This window comes from Balaenoptera musculus, chromosome 9 (assembly GCF_009873245.2).
Source record: "Balaenoptera musculus isolate JJ_BM4_2016_0621 chromosome 9, mBalMus1.pri.v3, whole genome shotgun sequence".
Taxonomy (NCBI): domain Eukaryota; kingdom Metazoa; phylum Chordata; class Mammalia; order Artiodactyla; family Balaenopteridae; genus Balaenoptera; species Balaenoptera musculus.
Window position 1 is genome coordinate 11776194 of NC_045793.1, and position 20854 is coordinate 11797047.

At 39.1% G+C, this 20854-nt stretch overlaps 1 protein-coding gene across 4 annotated transcripts in view; it reads left to right on the forward strand.

The window, feature by feature from the left end:
• The window catches only part of TCAF1 (TRPM8 channel associated factor 1), a 45105-nt gene that overhangs the window by 2984 nt on the left and 21267 nt on the right, over nt 1-20854 (forward strand). The window contains exon 1 of one of the 4 annotated variants that reach the window (XM_036863706.1): nt 12446-12591. The exons of 2 other annotated variants lie outside the window; for them this stretch is intronic. The gene's annotated coding sequence lies outside the window, so the exon portion shown is untranslated. Of the gene's footprint in view, nt 1-12445; nt 12592-14572; nt 14694-20854 lie in introns of those variants that run through there. One more of the 4 variants, XM_036863707.1, reaches the window with a different exon arrangement.

Genomic DNA, 20854 nt, shown 5'->3' on the forward strand with positions numbered 1-20854 from the left:
TGATACTGAATAAATTCTATGTTTCAATTTTGGGAGAAATGTTCTCTTCAAGGTGAATTTTTCCATCGAAGAACTTGGTATATAATGCCATTTATTTAGCTTACCATTAATATTTTTTAATGTTTTGTAATGTTTTATAATATCTTTCATTGTTTTCCTTTTGCTCGTTTCTGTTGACTTTATTTCTAAGTACATTATATTCTTATTGCTATTGTAAATGTTTTCTTTTATAAAAATTACATTTTGTAGCTTATTGTTTGTTGCTGGTGTATAGAAATCCAATTGCCTTTTATATATTGATTATATATCAAACTTGATAACCTCCATTAATAATTCTAAATTACCTCTAGAGTCAGATTTGCTAAAAAGGCAGTTATATCATCTGAAAATAATGACAGTTTTGTTTCTTCCTTTCTAATCCTTATACTTTTAATTTCTTTTTCCTGTCTTACTGCATTGGCTAGGAACCCCAGCATAATGTTAAATAAAAGTAGGGAGGGCTGTCTTATTTTATTCTTAAGATAATAGAGAAAAAGATTGCACTATATCAACTTTAAATATTGCATTCATGATGGTTATTTTGTAAATGCTTTGTCCCATGATAAGAAATTTCAGTTCTTCTTTTGGTAAGCACTTTTATTATGAGTAAATGTTTCATTGAATGCTTTTCCTATAGCTATTGATTTTCTCATATGATTTTTTTTCTTTAAGTATGTTAATGTGGTGAAGTTTGTTTTATTCAAAGTAATATTAAATCAACTTTACATTCCTGGAATAAATTCTCTATGATAAATATCTAATAACTTTTAGATATAGATATAAGGATAAGCATTAAATATTTGTATCTATATATGTGAATTAAGATTGGCCTGTAAATATTCTTTATGGTACTAACTTTATCTGTCATTAATATCATTTCATAAAATAAGATGAGTAGTATTCTCACTGTTGCTATTCTCTGGAAGAATTTGTGCAAGATTGGAATTATCTGGTCAAATATTACTTCAAATCACCAGCAAAACACTCAGGGTTTAGAGTTTAGTTTGTCAGAGGATATTAAACTTGTTGGTCCAATTACTTTAAAGATTATAGGACTATTTAGGTTTTCTTATGGAATCAGTTTTCATAAATTGCATTTTCCAAGATATTTAACCAAAATTAATGGAACAAACTTGTTCACAATATTCTTTCATTATCTGTTTAAATATTTTCTATTATTATGGCCCCCTTTTCATTACTAATGTGTGTATATTCTCTTTCTCTTTTTGGTTTGATTAATTTTGCCAGAACTTGGACTACTTTGATAGCTCTTTGACACACACACACACACACACACACACACACACACACACACACACACAAACTGTTTGTTTTCTTCATTATTATTTATTTTATTACTTCTTTCTGCTTTCTTAGAATTTTTCTGTTATTTCTTTTCTAAGCTCTTAAGGTATATGCTTAACTCATTAATTTTGAGCTATCATTCTTACATAAACTCTTCAGCCTATAAATTTGTGTCACTGCTCTTTAGCTTTATCTCACAAGATTTGATATGAATATTTTGCTGTCATACTTTAAATATTTATCATTTCTATTATGGTTTCTTGTTTGAGCCATGAAATTTTAAGAAATATGTATTTTAATTTCCAGTCACTCCATAAAGAATATTTTATTATCTTCTAATAAATGTTGCCTAGCTAATTTATAATTAATTCAGAGAATTATGATACCAATTCCTTTGGATTATTGAATCTAGCTTTATATCCTAGCACATTGTCAGTTTTATTTGTGTGCTTGAAAATAATGTGTAGTCTCTAATTATATAATGTCCTGTATATACCTTTAAAACAAGTGTGTGAATTATGCAATCCAGAGCTGCCATATCTTCACCAATTTTATCAGCTTAAATTATCAGTACAAAAATAGATACATTAAAATCTCTCACTATGATGGTGAATTTTAAAATTTCTCATTGTAGATCTGTTAATTTTTACTTTATATATTTTGAGGCAATGTTATTAGGGAATTGGAATAAATTGAAAATTTTATCGTAATGTAGGGATATAAAATATTATGGCTAAAATAAAATAAAATATTAATGCTTTTGTTTTGAATTCTTAATTTGTTCATATATCATCAAATCAAGAGTTTCTTGATTGGTGTTTACCTCATTTATCATTCTTTCATCCTTTCACTTTAAATCTTTCTAAATCTATGTTTTAAATATATATGTCGAATTTTGTCAAAAGCTTTTCTGCATCTATTGAGATGATCATATGGTTTTTATTCTTCAATTTGTAAATGTGGTGTATCACACTGATTGATTTGTGGATATTGAAAAATCATTGCATCCCTGGGATAAATCCCACTTGATCACGGTGTATTATCCTTTTAATGTATTCTTGGATTTGATCTGCTAGTATTTTGTAGAGGATTTTTACATCTATGTTCATCAGTGATATTGGCCTGTAATTTTCTTTTTTTTTGTGGCACCTTTGTCTGGTTTTGGTATCAGGGTAATGGTGGCCTCATAGAATGAGTTTAGGAGTGTTCCTTCCTCTGTAATTTTTTGGAAGAGTTTCAGAAGGATAGGTGTTAACTCTTCTTTAAATGTTTGATAGAATTTGCCAAAAGCTTTTGACAAAATTCAACACCAATTTATGATGAAAACTCTCCAGAAAGTGGGCATAGAGGGAACATACCTCAACATAATAAAGCCCATATATGACAAACCTACAGCCAACATCATACTCAGCGGTGAAAAGCTGAAAGCATTTCCTCTAAGATCAGAAACCAGGCAAGGATGTCCGCCCTCACCACTTTTACTCAACATAGTTTTGGAAGTCCTAGCCACAGCAGTCAGAGAAGAAAAAGAAATAAAAGGAATCCAAATTGGAAAAGAAGAAGTAAAACTGTCACTGTTTGCAGATGACATGATACTATACCTAGAAAATCCTAAAGAAGTTACCAGAAAACTACTAGAGCTCATCAATGAATTTGGTAAAGTTGCAGGATACAAAATTAATATACAGAAATCTGTTCCATTTCTATACACTAACAATGAAAGACCAGAAAGAGAAATTAAAGAAACAATCCCATTTACCATCTCATCAAAAAGAATAAAATACCTAGGGATAAACCTACCTAAGGAGGCAAGAGACCTGTACTCTAAAAACTATAAGACCCTGATGAAAGAAATTGAAGCTAACACAAACAGATGAAAAGATATACCATGTTCTTGGATTGGAAGAATCAATATTGTCAAAATGACTATATTACCCAAGGCAATCTACAGATTCAATGCAATCCCTATCAAATTACCAATGGCATTTTTCACAGAACTAGAACAAAAAATTTTTAATTTGAATGGAAACAGAAAAGACCCTGAATAGCCAAAGCAATCTTAAGAAAGAAAAACAGAGCTGGAAGAATCAGGCTCCCTGACTTCAGGCTACAATACAAAGCTACAGTCATCAAAACAGTGTGGTACTTCACAAAAACAGAAATATAGATCAATGGAACAGGATAGAAAGCCCAGAAATAAACCCATGCATCTATGGTCAATTAATCTATGACGAAGGAAGGAAGACTATACAATGGAGAAAAGACAGTCCCTTCAATAAATGGTGCCGGGAAAACTGGACAGCTACATGTGAAAGAATGAAATTAGAAAATTCTCTAAGACCATACACAAAAATAAACTCAAAATGGATTAAAGACCTAAATTTAAGAGCAGATACTATAAAACTCTTAGTGGAAAATGTAGGCAGAACACTCTCTGACATAAATCACAGATCTTTTTCGATCCGTTTCCTAGAGTAATGGAAATAAAAACAAAAATAAGCAAATGGGACCTAATAAAACTCAAAAGCTTTTACACAGCAAAAGAAACCATAAACAAAATGAAAAGACAATCCACAGAATGGGAGAAGATATTTGCAAACGATGCTACCGAAAAGAGATTAATCTCCAAAATTTACAGACAGCTCACACAGCTTAATACCAAAAAACAAACAACCCAATCAAAAAATGGGCAGAAGACCTAAATAGACATTTCTCCAAACAAGACATACAGATGGCCAACAGGCACGTGAAGATGCTCAACATCACTGATTATTAGAGAAATGCAAATCAAAACTACAATGAGATATCACCTCACACCAGTCAGAATGGCCATCATCAAAAAGTCTAGAAACAATAAATGCTGGAGAGGGTGTGGAGAAAAGAGAACCCTTCTACGCTGTTGGTGGGAATGTAAATTGGTATAGGCACTATGGAGAACAGTATGGAAATTCCTTAAAAAACTAAAAATAGGGCTTCCCTGGTGGCGCAGTGGTTGAGAATCTGCCTGCCAATGCAGGGGACACGGGTTCGAGCCCTGGTCTGGGAAGATCCCACACGCCACGGAGCAGCTAGGCCCGTGAGCCACAATTACTGAGCCTGCGGGTCTGGAGCCTGTGCTCTGCAACAAGAGAGGCCGTGATAATGAGAGGCCCGTGCACCGCGATGAAGAGTGGCCCCCACTTGCCACAACTAGAGAAAGCCCTCGTGCAGAAACGAAGACTCAACATGGCCATAAATAAATAAATAAATATATAAACCCAAAAAGTTAAAAAAAAAAAACCTAAAAATACAGTACCATATGATCCAGTAATCTCACTCCTTTGCATATGTCCAGAGAAAACCATGGTTTGAAAGGATACATGCACCCCAGTGTTCATTGCAGCACTGTTCACAATAGCCAAGACATGGAAGCAACCTAAGTGTCCATCGACAGACGAATGGATGGAGAAGATGTAGTACACATATACAATTGAATATTACTCAGCCATTAAAAAGAATGAAATAATGCCATTTGCAGCAACATGGATGAACATGGAGATTATCATACTAAGTGAAGTAAGTCAGACAGAAAGACAAATATCTTGTGATATTGCTTATATGTGGAATCTAAAAAAAAAGATACAAATGAAAATATTTACAAAACAGAACAGACTCACAGAAAACAAATTTATGGGGAAAGGTTGTGGGGAGGGATAGATTGGGAGTTTGGGATTGACATATACACACTTCTGTTTTTTAAATAGATAAGCAACAAGGACCTACTGTATAGCACAGGGAACTCTGCTCAATATTCTGTAATAACCTAAATGGGAGAAGAATTTGAAAAAGAATAGGTATATATATATGTATAACTGAATCACTTAGCTGTGCACCTGAAACTAACACAACACTGTAAATCAACTATAGTCCAATGTAAAATAAAAATTTAAAAAATAAAGAAATAAAACCCACAATACATAAAAAAGCATATATGTCGTAAACGTATGTGTATTTTTTTAAATCCTAGGTTTTTAAAATTTTTGTTAGACAATTTATAACTTATCAATGAATAATTTAATCCAGTTATATTTACTGTGATTAGTAATACAATTGGATTTATTTTTACCATCTTATATTTGCTTTTAATTTTTTCTGCTTTATCTGTCTCTTTCATTCCTAACCACTCTTTCTTTTTTCTCTTTTATTCCCCATTTTACTCCTTCTCTTATTTGGAAGTTACATGTTCTAATGTTTTAGGTCAAATGTCTTAGCAGTAATTCTAGTAGATAGCACACATAACTCATTGAAGTATAATTGAGAAATAAAACTTGCATATATCTAAGGTGTACAATGTGATGTTTAGATATATGTATACATTGTGAAATGATTACCACAATCAAGCTAATTAACATACTGATCACCTTGCATAGTTTACCGTTTTTTAGTGAGAACAATTGAGATATACTATCTTTGCAAATTTGAAGTATATAATACAATATTGTTAACTACAGTCATTGTGCTATACATTAGCGCTCCAGAACTTATTCAGCCTGCATATCTGAAACTTTGCAACCTTTGCTCAATATTTCCCCATTTCCAGCCTCTCGCCAACTCCTAGTAACGACCATGCTACTCTCTGCTTCTATAAGTTCAACTTTTTTAGATTCCACATATAAGTGAAGTTGTACAGTATTTGTCTTTCTCTTTCTGAATTATTTCAAAACTTAGCATAATGCCTCGAGGTTCATCCATATTGTCACAAATGGCAGGATTTCCTTCTTTTTAATGGCTAAATAAATTCCATTGTGTATATATGCCACAATTTCTTTATTCATTAATCCATTTGTTAGTCACTTAGGTTGTTTCCATATCTTGGCTACTGTGAATAATGCTGCCATGAACATGGCAGTGCAGATATTATTTCCAGTTACTGATTTCATGTCCTTTGAATATATAACCAGAACTAGGATTGTTAGATAATATGGTAGTTCTAATTTTAATTTTTTGATGAATCTCTATACTGTTTTCTATAGTGACTGTACCAATTACATTCACATCAACAATGTGCAAGGGTTTCCTTTTCTCCACATCCTCACCAACACTTGTTATTTTTTCTCTTTTTGATATTAGCCCTTCTAACAGGTGTGAAGTGATATCTTGTGGTTTAGATTTGCATCTCCATGATGATTAGTGGATTTGAGTACTTTCCCATATACCTGTTGGCCATTTGAATATCTTCTTTTGCAAAATGTCTATTCAGGTCCTTTGCTTATTTTTAATTGGATTATTTGTTTTCTTGCTATTGAGTTGTTTGAGTTCCTCATATATTTTGGATATTATTAACTCCTTATTGGATATATGGTTTGTAAATATTTTCTCCCATTCTGTGGGTTGTCCCTTTACTCTGTTGTTTCCTTCCCTGTGCAGACACTTTAGTTTGATATAGCCCCACTTGTTTATTTTTGCTTTTATTGCCTGTGTTTTGGGGGTCATATCCAAAAATTTATTTCCCAGCCCAATGTTAAGCTTTTTTCCAATGTTTTCTTCTAGTAGCTCTACAGTTTCAGATCTTATGTTTAATTATTTAATGCATTTTGAGTTGCTTTTTGTATATGGTATGAGGGAAGAATTCAATTTCGTTTTTCTGCATGTGGATATCCAGTTATTCCAACACCACTTATTGAAGGCACTGTCCTTTCCCCATTGTGTGTGCTTTGCACATTTGTCAGAGATCAGTTGAATGTATGGTTACAAGATATAAAGTCAACTTACAAAAATCAGTTGTGTTTCTATACACTAACAGCAGTTTAGCAATTTCCTGAAAGGGAAATTTAAAAAAAGAATCCCATTTACAATAGCATCAAAAACAATAAATACTTAGGAACCAATTTAACCAAGAAGGTAAAAGACCTATACACTGAAAACTATAAAACATTGATGAAAGTAACTGAAGACACAAATTAAAAGATATTCTGTTCATGGATTGGAAGAAGTAATAATGTTGAATTGTCTCTGCAAATTTATACATACAAAAGCTTAAGAAAAGAAGTTAGCCATCTGCAAACAGAGATATCTGCAAACAAAGACAATTTAACTTCTTTCTTTCCATTTTGGATGGCATTTTTTTTTCTTGCCTCATTGCTCTGGCTAGAACTTCCAATATTCTGTTGAAAAAAAGTGAAAGGGGGACCCCTTATCTTGTCCCTGATCCTAGAGGAGAAGCTTTCAACCTTCCACTCTTGAGTGTGATGTTAACTGTAGGCTTGCCATATGTGGCCTTTATTATGTTGAGGTACATTCCTTCTATATCCAATTTGTTGACAATTTTTTGTCATGGAAGGGAGTTGTATTTTGTCAATTGCTTTTTCTGCATCTGCTGAGATGATTTTATCCTTCATTTTGTTAATGTGGTAGCACATTTATTGATTTGCAGATGTTGAACCATCCTTGCATCCCTGGAATAAATCCCACCTGATCATGGTGTATGATTCTTTTAATGTACTGTTGAATTCACTTTGGTAATATTTTGTTGAGAATTTTTGCATCTATATTCATCAGGGATGTTGGTCTGTAATTTCCTTTCTTATAGTCTCCTTGTCTGACTTTGGTGTCAGGGTATGGGTAAGGTTCAAACAATGCAATAAATTTAAAACCGTTTATCTTCATTAACCCCCATCTTGCAGCTGTGCTATTGTTATTGTATATTTATTATGCTTTTATATCCCACAAGGTGTATTTGTTTATTTAAATATCAATATTGATATTTGCCCAGGTATTTACTCTTTCCAGTATTCTCAATTCCTTCCTATAGTTATGTACTCCCATCTGGGATCATTTTTCTTAATTTTGAAGTACTGCTTTTTTATACTATAATGCTAGCAAATTCTCTCAGCTTTTGTTTATCTAAAATTGTCTTTATTTTGCCTTCATTTTTTGAGGGATATTTTTGTTGTGCATAGAGTTTTAGGTTGGCAGATTGTCTTCTTTTTTTTTTTTTTTTTTTAACCAATACCACTGTGTTCTGGTTTCTATCATTTTCTTTTGAAAAGCCAGATGTATTATTGTTCCTCTAAATGGAAAGTATCCTTTATTTCTCGCTGACTTTCAGATTTCCTCTCTGAATTTGTTTCTTAGCATTTGACTATAATGTGCCTAGGTGTAGTTCTCTTTGTATTTATTCTGCTTAGGGAATGAGGAGGGGTTTCTTTAAATTTGAGTTTTGATGTTTTTCATCTCTTGAGAATTTTCAGTCATTAATTATTAGCATATTGCTTCTGTTTCACTCTCTCTCCTCTTCTTCTGGGAGTCTAATTACACATATGTCAAGACTTTTTACTATGTCTCATAATTCTTATTATAGTTTTACTGTATCCTTTCATCTCCTTATGCATCCTTTCTTTCCTCTGTGTGTTATTTTTAGATACTTTCTACTGATTCTTGTTGCAGTTCATCATTCTTTGGTCATTTGTGTCTAATATGGTATTACAACCAACTATTGAATTCCTGATTTCAATGATTATGTTTTATTTCTAAAATTTCCATTTATGTTTTAATTCTATACTGGAATTCTCCAGCCTATTTCTCTTATTTTTGAACACATTAATCACAGTTATTTTAAAATCAGTCCCTGTCTAAGAACTCAAATGTCTGAACCACTTGTCTGTTTCTATCTTTTGTTGTTTCTCTTGAGTTCTTGATAATTCATCCTTATTTTTAGCCTCCTTCTAAATTTTTGATTGGATGCAGGACATCATGAATGAAAAATCAGAAAGTTCTGGTTGATGTTATTGTTTATCAAAGAGGATTTTTCTGGGGTGGGGGACAGATAAAGTACCAGCAGATTACTTTAATACTATCAGAGATTAGCTTTAAGCTTTCCTAGAATTGGTCCTTTTCAGGTTTTTCCTTTATCCAAGAGCATAGACCTTACTTCTCAGGCATTACTCTTATTCATATGCCATGGTTTTTCTCATGTCTCAAATGAAAGCAGATAGTGTTGATAAAAATCAGTTACTTTGGTGGGACTTGACCTCCATATTTCCATAGTAGTACAGCTACTGAAATGACTGCTCAATTGATTGGCATTTTAGCCGTTATTTTCTGCACTTTTTTGGGTCTCTCCCTGTGCATGCATAGCTTAGGAGTCAGCCAGTGACTTAAGGGGAATTTGTACATAGATTTTTAGATTCACTTCTCTGAGGTTTCTTCTTGTCTGAAATTTCACCCCTTTGAGTTTTAACTGGTTTGGTAATCTTGAACCAGTAAGGCTGACACTTCCTGCTTGGCCTCAGTTATCCTGCATTGTGAACTGGAAAATACCCCAAAAGAAGAAGCCACAGTGAATGTGCAGTTCATGTCCTGTGTTTTCCTTCCCTCAGGATTGTAGCTTCTCTCATCCTGCTTATATTGTTTGCTCTTCAAAGTCTTCCCGTGTTTCCTACATTTTATCCAACTTTTATTGCTGTTTTTAGTGGAAGCGTTGTTCTAAACAAGGTATTTTCTCAATGACAGAATTGGAAGTCTCTCACCATTTTGTCTTACGTCTCAGATTATTTATCTAAGATTATTTTATTTCTTCTTGAGATATATCCTTTAGAATTTCTGTTAAAGCAGACCTTTTGATAATAAATTCTCAATATTTGTGGGTCTGAGAGTAACATTTAAGACTCTTATAATAGAAAGTAGGGGATTTCCCTGGCGGTCCAGTGGTTAAGACTCTGTGCTTCCAATGCAGGGGGCGCAGCTTCCATCCCTGGTTGGGGAATAAGATCCCACATGCCTCAGCGCGGCCAAAAAATAAAAAGTAGTTTAAAGAAGGTAGTGCCGGGGTGGCACTCGGGAGGAGAAAGCAGTGAGGGTAGCTTTTGGGTAGCTTCCAGACTATTAAGGATAGTGCTGCTTTGAACATTCTAGTACATGTCTTTTGGTGACGTGTGTATGCATTTCTGTTGGGTATATACTTAAGAGTGGTATTACTGAATAGTCTTATTTTTTATTTCAAAATAATTTTTGTAACATTTTAAAAATACAAAATATCTAAAGAAAAAATTACTGGTCAACCCTTCCCACTTCCTGAGGTGGCCAAATATATCCTTATTTTTCCTGTTAGATAAACAGAAACACACAAAAGTAGGATCATTAATTTTTCACTGAAAATATATGTTGAGAGCATTTCTCAAGGTTTGACTTGAGCTCATCTTTTTAAAAACTGCATAACATTTTGTAGTATGGACTGTTAATAACTTCTTCATTCATTCCTATGTTGCTGAGTATCTACAGAACTTAATATCTCAAAAGTTATTTCAGTGCTCTCAGGATTTCATGGCAGTCTCTATTACTCAGGGCAGAAACTGGAAAGTAAAACAGAACCTCTAGGAGAAGTAGAAATAAGAAAGGATACAAGATTTATAATTGAGCTAGTGAGGTGGAGTCTGAAACAGGGAAGGAGAGGATAGAACCAGTTGAAATTTTGGGAGACATAGAAAAGAAAACAAAAGACTTAAGGGAGAAAATTAAAAGAGCACGAAGATGAGGAGAAAACTTACAATACAGAAAATTTGTAATTTGGTCAGTTTTCTATGTCACGGTCCTATTTGTTTCATAGAGGAGTGATCCTAGGATTGCTTTCCTCACCCCACAATCATCTGTCTTGTCCATTCAACCATCAATTGGACATCATGGAGCACCTGTTTACGGCCACATGAAGTGGAGAATCTGGAGAAGAGTGAAAGAGTTCTTGGCTTGTGCTTACTCTAGTTTGGGGAGTTGTAATGAAACCCTGAAGTAGTACAAGGTGTGGTACCCTACCCACTTTACCTTGAATCCACATTCCTGTGGAAGGTCCAGCCTGGACACTGTTTTGTGCTAGGGGAGAAAGCTTTAAAATTGTCTCTTCCTGAGGATAGTTTGGTCTGGGGACATCTTCTTAGGTGCCCAGCGTATAGGGACCAGGCTGGTGATGGGTGAGGGGTGAGGAAACTGGACAGTATACAGAGGTCCCACAGATCTTGTAGGCCTTTGGGGCCAGCCATAAAAAGGGGCTGTGGTTTTCACCCTGGTTTCTTTTTTTTTTTTTTTAAACATCTTTATTGGAGTATAATTGCTTTACAATGATGTGTTAGTTTCTGCTTTATAACAAAGTGAATCAGTTATACATATACATATGTCCCCATATCTCTTCCCTCTTGCATCTCCCTCCCTCCCACCCTCCCTATCCCACCCCTCTAGGTGGTCACAAAGCACTGAGCTGATCTCCCTGTGCTATGCGGCTGCTTCCCGCTAGCTATCTATTTTACATTTGGTAGTGTATATATGTCACCCTGGTTTCTAATGTTGAGCTCACCAAGCTAGATGAGCAGACAGCTGATTCAAGACAGTACGTGGTCAGGCATAAAGCCAGATCCTGGCTCAAAAGTCAAGTGTTGCATCCCACTCTTTCTTGATTAAAATGAGTCAGGACTAGGAACGAAATTCAAGAAACCCATACACAGGGAGAAATCATATTTATAGAAGGGTCACTACCGGCTGCTTGAGCAAGGATATTTTATCTATTCTTAGTTGATTAAATTTATCTGTTTTTACCACAAAATAATATACATTACCGTTGAAACGTTAATGAGGTGTATGAAGAAAAAGTACAAGTAATCTTCTCTTTACTGTCCGATTCTTATAGTTTGATGTATGTCTTCCATAAAATTTGTGCTTATATAAGCGTATAAAAATATTTTTAAAGTTATTTGCATAAAAATGCAAACTCTCCGTTTTACTACCACGTTAAATGTTTATTAAAAATATAAATATAGCCAAACTCCTGGCAAATATATATAGATTTAACACATCCTTGGAAATAGTTGTATTATTTTATATAAAGAACTATCACTATCCACCAACTCGATTGCTGGTAAATAGTCTCACGAATTTCTTTTTCCGCAAACTGCCCTGCCGCACTGCCGAGGCGGGGGCGGGGGTTCTCCGTCCTGGATTTGCTGGGGGCATCTGCGCGCAGAAACTGACACAAAGCGGGGCCTCTGCGGTTTGGGGGCTGCCGGCCAGGCTCCGCCCCCACCGCTGCGTCAGCCAATCAGCTCCCGCGACGGCCGCCTTCTCCTTCCCCCACCCCCACCGCTGCTCACCTCTACCCGCAGCTTCCACCACCACCTCCACCAATTTTCAAATCCCGGGCTGTGTGCCCCCCTCTCCGTGTCACGTCTCTGCAGAGGAGTCCCTTCCCCCTTTGAAGTAGCGGGTGTGGCTATTGCTGGACTACGGGTGAGTCTTGTACAAAGATGGTTTCTGGGACCAGAGCAGGCCGCGGAGCACCAACCGAGTTCCCTGCGGCCGGGCTGGGAGAGGGAGGGACGCGGCCAGGTTCCCAGGGGAGTGGGCCCAGCGGGACTGAGAAAGTGGTCGGGTTTTTGGTCTGAGACCAGTTGGGCCTAAGGAGGCAGATGTCTTTCAAAGAGGATTCCCTGCGGTTTCTCCATGTCTGTTTCTGGCTCTGCTTTTTTTTCTACCACTCTGGCTTTTATTTCTTTAGTTCTGTATTTCTTCTCCTCCAGGAAGGTAACCATTAAAAGTCTAATGCATTCTTGCCCTTTCTAAACATTTTTCATAAGAAAATCTTTCAAAGCTACAGATAAGTACAGAAAATAATATAACAAATTTATCAGATGTTGACATTTTATCACTTTTTCTTCAGCTCCCTCTTTCTATCTCAATGTCACTCCCCCTCTCTCCCTCTGTGTGTGTCTCTCCTCCTTTTTAAGAAACAAAATCTGACATTTAAAACCTTTTCCCCACCAAGTCTCATGCCACCATCCTGAGAGGTATGTTAGGTTGTATCCCTCCCATGTATATTTTTGTCCTTCTATTATTTATTTTTATGTATGCAGTATATGCATTTTTGTTTTGAATTTTAAATTTTTCATGAAACAATGTTTCAGGGTTTTACCTTGGTGCTACTAGTCTTGGCATTTCAGACCCAAAAGGGTCTTAGCAAGCAAGTCACCAGCCCTCTTTGTTTAGCAGAGGACCCTGACCCCTGGAGAAGATAAAAGACATCCTGGCCATCACTCCTTCACCGAGCAGGATCCTGAATTCAGGTCCTCTTGATTACTGTTCCTGGCATTTGCTCTATGTAAACCCTGCCAGTGAGCTCACCTGCCCACATGCTCCTATTGAATATTGTTCATATGATTCAATTTGGGGAAAGGGGATTGAAGGGAGACGGAGAAAGGAAATATGACTTGGATTTGGACCAAAATCCTAATCAAGATGAAAAAGTATGCATTTTCTTGAAGCATATTTATTAAATCTTAGGATGACCGGAATATTTATTTAACAAGCAGTCATACAGCCTTACTGTATATGCCAGACATTGATCTAAGAACTTTGTATTCACTCACCAGGCTTAAGCCGAGGCACAGAGGAATTAAGTAACTTGTGCAAAGTCACTCAGCCCGTAAAGTATAGCACTAAGATCTGAATCCAGGTTATCTGGTGACAGTCTGAGTTCCTAACCATTATCCTACATTATACTACCGTAGCACCTGAGCTAGGTGAAGTCACCACACAAAGTAGGAACTTGCAATTCAGAGAAGGGAGGAGCAACTGTCAACTGGTCTTCAGAAAGGACTTTAGGAAAGAAAGAGGATTTAAAAAGTACACAGAAGAATAAATTTTAGCCACCTATTGTTTGCTTGAAATATAATATATTCTTATTTTTAATTTACAAAACAACACAAATAACAGTGCAAATGATGCAGCGCTATATAAAAGTTGCCCTGCGCTATTCCTCAAATTAAACAATATTAGCAGGTAGTGTAGAGATGTAGCTATCTTTTCACCACCATAATACAAATATATGGAGGGATGTTTTTTATTATAAAAATGAAAGCATATTCAACAATTTCTACAATTTTTATTTTTCCCTAGGCAATATGTCAAGTACATTCCTCCAACGAAATGGAGATCTAACCTCTTCATGAGAATTGAATAATACTCTGTAGACTGTGTCCTATGGTTTGTTCAGCCATTTCCTTTACTAATGACTAGTCAGAGAAGTTTTGTCTTTAATTAGACGGCCGTCCCCACTGCCAGAATGGGGGCCACCGCAATGCCAAGGCGACAGGGCCGGCGACACAAAGAAGTGCTGTCCCCTGCCAAGCGCCGCCCCTCGGGGTCGCGGTCCCGCCCAGGAGGAAGCGGGGAGGAGGAGACTAGTCCCGCCCCCCCTCCACGCTCCGTCTCCGCCCAGCTCGCTCGCCCTGCGCCGCTTGCAGGGACGCCCCTTCCCCGCAGAATCTTGCGTCTCCCTCTGCCCGCAGCCCTCCTCCTCCCAGCTGCCGCCTTGGAAGTTGCAGGGCGACCTGGTGAGTGGCCCTCTCCGAATGCCCCGCAGGCTGGACCAGGGGCGGGTGGCCGTGGACTGAGCTCGGGTAGGGAGAGGGCGGTGCCGGAGGCCGAGGGGGCGCGAGCGGGGCGCGGGCGGACCTGCGGGCCCCGGCGAGCGGCAGGGTTGCCGGTTCCCAGATAGGGGCACAATCCCGCGCTGTTGTGTCCGCCTTCCTGTGAGAGATTGTTCTCTGTTCTCTGGCTCTGCATCCCTCCTGCCGCATTGCTCCTCCTCTTGGGGTTCTAACATCTGATGTTTGTTTGCTTTGTGTTGTCGAGTTACGCACAAACATGGCCTAGAGAAACAGCATCTAATTCGCAGCTTTATCGGATGAGACTACCGTAGCCCAGGGAGGTGGCAGGGCTTGCTCAGGGTCACACAGGGAGCTGGTGATAGAGCATCACTTCTGTCCTACTGCCCTTTGATCTTTGCAAACACTCTCTGGGACTGAGATCCCTCGCCCACTTGCATTGCCCCCACGGAGACTAGGGGATGTGTGTGTGTGTGTCTAAGAGGGGCCGATGGTCTGTGTACCTCCAACCCACCCAGACCTCCGTGCCAGCGGGCCTAGAGAATTCCCTGCCATCGCACGCGAGCTTTTCCGCTGTCTTCCCTCCTCTCACCCCTCCCTCTGCTGCTTCCCCCCACCTCAGCCCCCTCTCCACTCCTCTGACGTCACCGACATGCTCTTTGCAGACTGGCTCTGGGCCTGGGGAGGAAAGTCTGGCCTGGTGAGGGCCTGGAGAGGAAAGGAGGGAGGGGGATCCCACACCAGAACTTAGTCCTGACAGCCCCTCGGAGTCAAGGCCGGCCCTCTCCCACATTGTCCATTTGATAGGACACGCTCTGAAGCCGATGATCAACAGCTAGTAAGAGGCAACACCTGGATTTTTTTTTTTTTTTTAACTCAGGTCTCACTCATGGGTTCATACTCCTCCATTATGCTATTTTCCTGGGATTTACCTAGTGAGAGAAGTGAGCAAACATGAGTGAGAGAAAGACAGAGAGCCCAGGGGGAACTTAGGAATTAAGAAGGGAGCGCATTAAGATTAAACTAGAGGAATAGAAAAAGCAAAGTTCTGAATCATGCCTATTTTTATGGGGATGGGGGGAGGAATTGATTCCGGAGGGCCACAAGAGGGCCTTCAAAGATGTTAGTAATGGTCTGTTTTTTAAGCTCGGTGATTGGTATATGGAAGTTTGTTTAATTTTTAAATCGTTTTATTATTATTTTACCACCCATATTCTTCCACGTGCATTACATATTCTTTTAAATGTATGAATTAAACCATTTTAAGTGAAAAATAAGTAAGATTGGGCTGGTATGAACCCACCCCAATTCTGGCTATTATTAACGGAAGATGGTGGACATTGGAAAAGATACTGGACATATAAGGAAAAATAAACAAAGCGTTCATGGAAAAAAAGGCATGAAGACGAGAAGACCTATAGGATTGGGTGTCTGTGATATGGATCATTTTTCAAGGCCCGAATAGCTATATGCTGAAGAATTGATCCCAGGTTTGCCCTTACATCCACATCCATGATTCAGTCGTCCATCCGTGGAGCACCTCTTCATTCTTGTGGGGAATCCAGATATATAAAACACGTCCCCTGACCTCAGATACTTACTCTACGTTGGTGATTTCAAATCAAGCTACAGTGCAGGATGTGGTGCAATATCCAAGGCAGGCCCACTACCTTCTTCCCTTCTAGATATGTCTCTTAAAGGGAGACCCCGTTTAGGTACCATGGGGCCTCTTTGTGGAAGGGGTAAGGGATCTGTAAAGCTCTCTCCCTGAGTTACAGGTCGTGCCTGAGGTGCCTTCTACTCCCGAAGTGCCTTGGGTTCCTTTAGTTAGCGGGCCTGGGGAGAGAAGGCAGGATCCACAGAAGGAGAACCAAGGATGAAGAACTTAAGGGGAGAAATAAGAGATTCCCCCAGGCTATGTCCATCTGCGCTCACCAAGCTAGGAGGGCAAACAGGGATTCGGGCACAAAGAAGAAGCATTTAGTTGAAAAATCGAGTGTGGGAGTCATTGATAGCTGGTTAAAATGGGGACAGAACCGGCTACAAAGTTCAGGGAACCTCCACAGAGGAGGAATTGACATTTATTGGTGGACAAATGCACAACTTGGGAGATGAAGGAAGACATTTTAGAATGAGTGAGATAGGATCAGTTGATGAATCCAATCATTTATATATTCAATCATTTAATGTGTTTACTTGATTGAATTTATATTACCTGTGCTATTTTTAATTGTAATAGCAATACATGCAACAATTCAAAGGATTGTTGTGCAGGCTTATATAAAGAGAAAGAATACTTTTCACCTTTTCCTTTCCCATGCAGTCAGTGTTAGCTTGTTGAAATGTGACCTCCATAGTTTTCTGTTTATATAAAATCCTAGTAACAGGCTTATGTATTTCTGGTACTTAAGAACGTGGACTCCAGTGCTAGATTTCCTGGGTTTGAATGAAGGATCCACTTACCACCTATGTGACTTAAGCAAGTAACAATTTCTCTGGCCATCAGGTTTTTTGTTTTGTTTGTTTTTTGGTCTTGCGCATAAAAAAATTGGGATAGTGATAGTACATACCTCATAGGTTTATTGTCAGGATTAAATAATGTATGTAAAGCACTTATAATGATGCCTGCAACCTGGTAAGCACTATAGTTAGTATCTTCATCCATACAAAGGTGGGGTTTTGTCCTACATATTATAGCAATTTGAAATTTTCACTTCAGATATATCTAGGACCTTCTAGGTAGAAGAAAAATAGGTTTAACACTGTTCTTTATAAAAGCCTCGTGATATTCTGTAATACAGATTATCATGCTTTTCTCAAGCATTCTCCTTCTCAAAGCTTGTCTTGCCACACTCAGAGCCTTGCTATCAGACTAAGGCTGACAGGGCAGCCTCACTCACGGTGCAGGAACAAGGAAAACCGGCAGAGAGAAGGGCGCTCAGGTGGTTCCACCCAAACCCCACTCACCTCAGGCCACCCGTCAAGCCCAGGAACCAGGGGGGAGACTCACAAGGAAAAGCACCCCTCTTCTCCCTTGTCCCCTACTTTTCAAATCTCCAGGCCACCTGTCCATCCCTTCGTCACTTCTCTCCAGATATTTCTTCTCCCATGAACTAGCTCAGAGCACAACTACTGAGACAGAACTACGAGCTCCCTGCTCTAGGTGTGTTTGGAGTACCACCGCTGGCGGCAGCATGGCAGTTGTTTACAGCGTGTGTATGGGCGGCCGCCTGGGGGCTGTGCCCCAGGGTCTCAGGTTCAGTGCCATGGCCTATCCGGGGGATACATGGAAGTTGGGTAGCTGTGACTTTGGGTTAGAGATCCTGTACCCACGGGAGTCAAAAATGGTTCTAGGAAATATTGTTTGTCATCTGTCTATCTCCCTGTCTAGGTTTTCACTTATCTATCTCCATTTGTAGTTTTGTTTGGCAGTGACCATCCTTGTGCATATATCTTTAATACTGCTGTTCTTATTTTTGTAAGAAAGGTTATTAGTAGGCTTGCTGATCTTAAGATGGGCACACCTTTGAAACTGAGTTGCCACCGTCAGATTGCTTTCAGATTCTCAGTCCTACTAACAGACTGTGCTAGTGTTTCCATAGCCTTTGGGACATTGGACATTATTATCTTTACCTTCCTCTCCTCCTCTTCCTCCTCCTCCTCTTCCTCTTTCTTTTTTGCCCCCTTCTTTCTGGACAATCTTATGGGCAATGTACATTGTATTTTAATTGCCTGATTAGTGATATTGAGCATAGTTTCATAGATTAATTAAGTTTCCTTTTCTGTGAATATCTTCTCTTAGAAAGGTAGGATTTCAGTGGCTTGAAAGATGTGGGAGAGGGTACAGGAAGAAAGAGAATGGAAAGAGAACCTAAAATGAAAGCAGGGCACGTCCAGGAAGGCCAAGTATCCTGGAAGCTGCAAGAGATATGCTGGAAAGTAAGAAGCAGCCAGCCCTGGAGGCCTTAAACCCCAAGAGGAAGCTCAGATTTTCCCCTGTGGGCAAAGGCGAAGCTCTGGGGGGTTCTTTTCTGGGAAATAATACAATCAGTGGCTGTGGAAGAATAAAGGCGAGAACAGATGCTGGTGACTTAGAAGCTGGGTCCATTGAGTCCAGGAATGAATCACTGAGGACCCAAACTGGGTTAACGGCAGTGTGATTGGAAACCATGAAGGACGAACGACATTGTGACCAGCTGGATACGGAGCAGAAGAGAGAAAGGACACAACTGTGACTCCTTGCCGTTTGCTGTCCTGGCTATTTGTGGACACCAGGAGGAGCCAGGGACGTGACAGATTCTTATTAACCAACTGTTTGCTGATTGTATCTTCTCAGTAGTTCTCTGGGGTGGAGGTTACCCTCTTTAACAACTAGGGACCTCGAGCTTATGTTTCTACCCAAGAGGAGCTAACTTGGAGGGAAAAGAATAAATTTAAGACTTTTTAGTTTTAGAGACAGTTACAAATGGCAGAGTGTGCTTTCAATAGGGGTCTTGAGTTTACGACTTATGTCAGCACCAGGGCCTTTGCATCTGTGGCCTGGGGAAGGCACAGAGAAGGCCTCTGCCAAGGGCCCACAGAAATCCTTGAGAACGAAATATAATCATCAGTATTAGTACTGGCTCCAAAATATGAAACCTGTAAAATCAGAGTCAATAAATGCTTAATCCAGTGTTGGTAAACTCTAACATTAGGTTAGATTTCTTTTCGCTTTATAATAATTCCCTATTTTGCACACACTTAAATAGCTTATTCTTAACCAAGTAATTTTAAGGAAAGATATATAATAATTGAACATGTATATATCTACATATCTATAGATCCATATATAATACATAATGGAAAGGCACTTAACCTATGCTATTCCTTTCATCTTCAGAACAATCCTATGTGGTAGATAGTATTATCCCTACTTAATGAATGAGGAAGCTAAGTTCAGCCTAACTTCAGAGCCTAAGCTCGTAATTGCTTTGCCATAGTACCTTGAGTGAGCATATTCTTTCACAGGGAAAAAAGCAGTAAGGGCCAGAGATAAACACCTAAAGAATATCTGCATTTTCAGAAGAGGGGAGAGAAGGATAGGAATGAAGCGGTTTGAGAGGTTACACATGATGAGCTTGGCTCAGGCCATAAGGTTAGAGGTGGTAATAGCCTCAAGGACCAGGAGAGCAGCATTGTCCAGACCCACTGAGTGGTCAGTGAGGCCTGGATGTCCTGACTATTAAACACGTCTGTCCTTGAGGGAAGTGCTTCAGTGAAGTGCATATAGAGGAGTTCAGACTGCAGAGAGACCTTAAGCGGGGAGCTCGTGGTGAAGAAGCAGAGGGTTTTTGTGAGTACGCATCCACAGACATACACACCTTTCTCTGCTATGTCCAGGTGCAAGTAAGAATCTGCCGTAAGTTCATAAATTGTTAACCTCTGCTTCTGATTGTCTGGGACCTGGACTCAAGCCAGAGGACTTCTGCTTTCCTCTTACCCAGCCTATGACTGTGACCAAAGAACCCTCTATGAGGACCCAGACTTTTCAGACTGAAATTCTGGCCCCAAGCTGAGATTAATACGATCAGTGTGGAAGCCGAATGGGGAGGAGTGGGGCTGGGGAGATAGCGTGCTACACCACTGCGTTGGTTTCCACTGGTTACCGCAGCAAAGTACCACAAACTGGGTAGCTTACAACAACAGAAATGTATTCTCTAACACAACGGTCCCCAACCTTTTTGGCACCAGGGACCGGTTTCGTGGAAGACAATTTTTCCACGGACGGGCGGCGGGGGGCGCGGGGATGGTTCAGGCGGTAATGCGAGAGATGGGGAGCGATGGGGAGCGGGAGATGAAGCTTCACCCGCCGCTCACCTCCTTCTGTGTGGCTCAGTTCCTTACAGGCTGCAGACCGGTAGTGGTCCGCAGCCCAGGGGTTGGGGACCCCTGCTCTAACAGTTCTGGAGGCTTAGAAGTTTGAAATCCAAGTGTTGACAGGTTTGGTTCTTTCTGGAAGTTCTGAAGGAGAATCTGTTCCACGCCTCTCTTCTACCTTCTGGTGTGTGCCAGCAATCTTTGGCATTCCTTGGCTTATAGAGACATCACCCCAATCTCTGCTTACATGT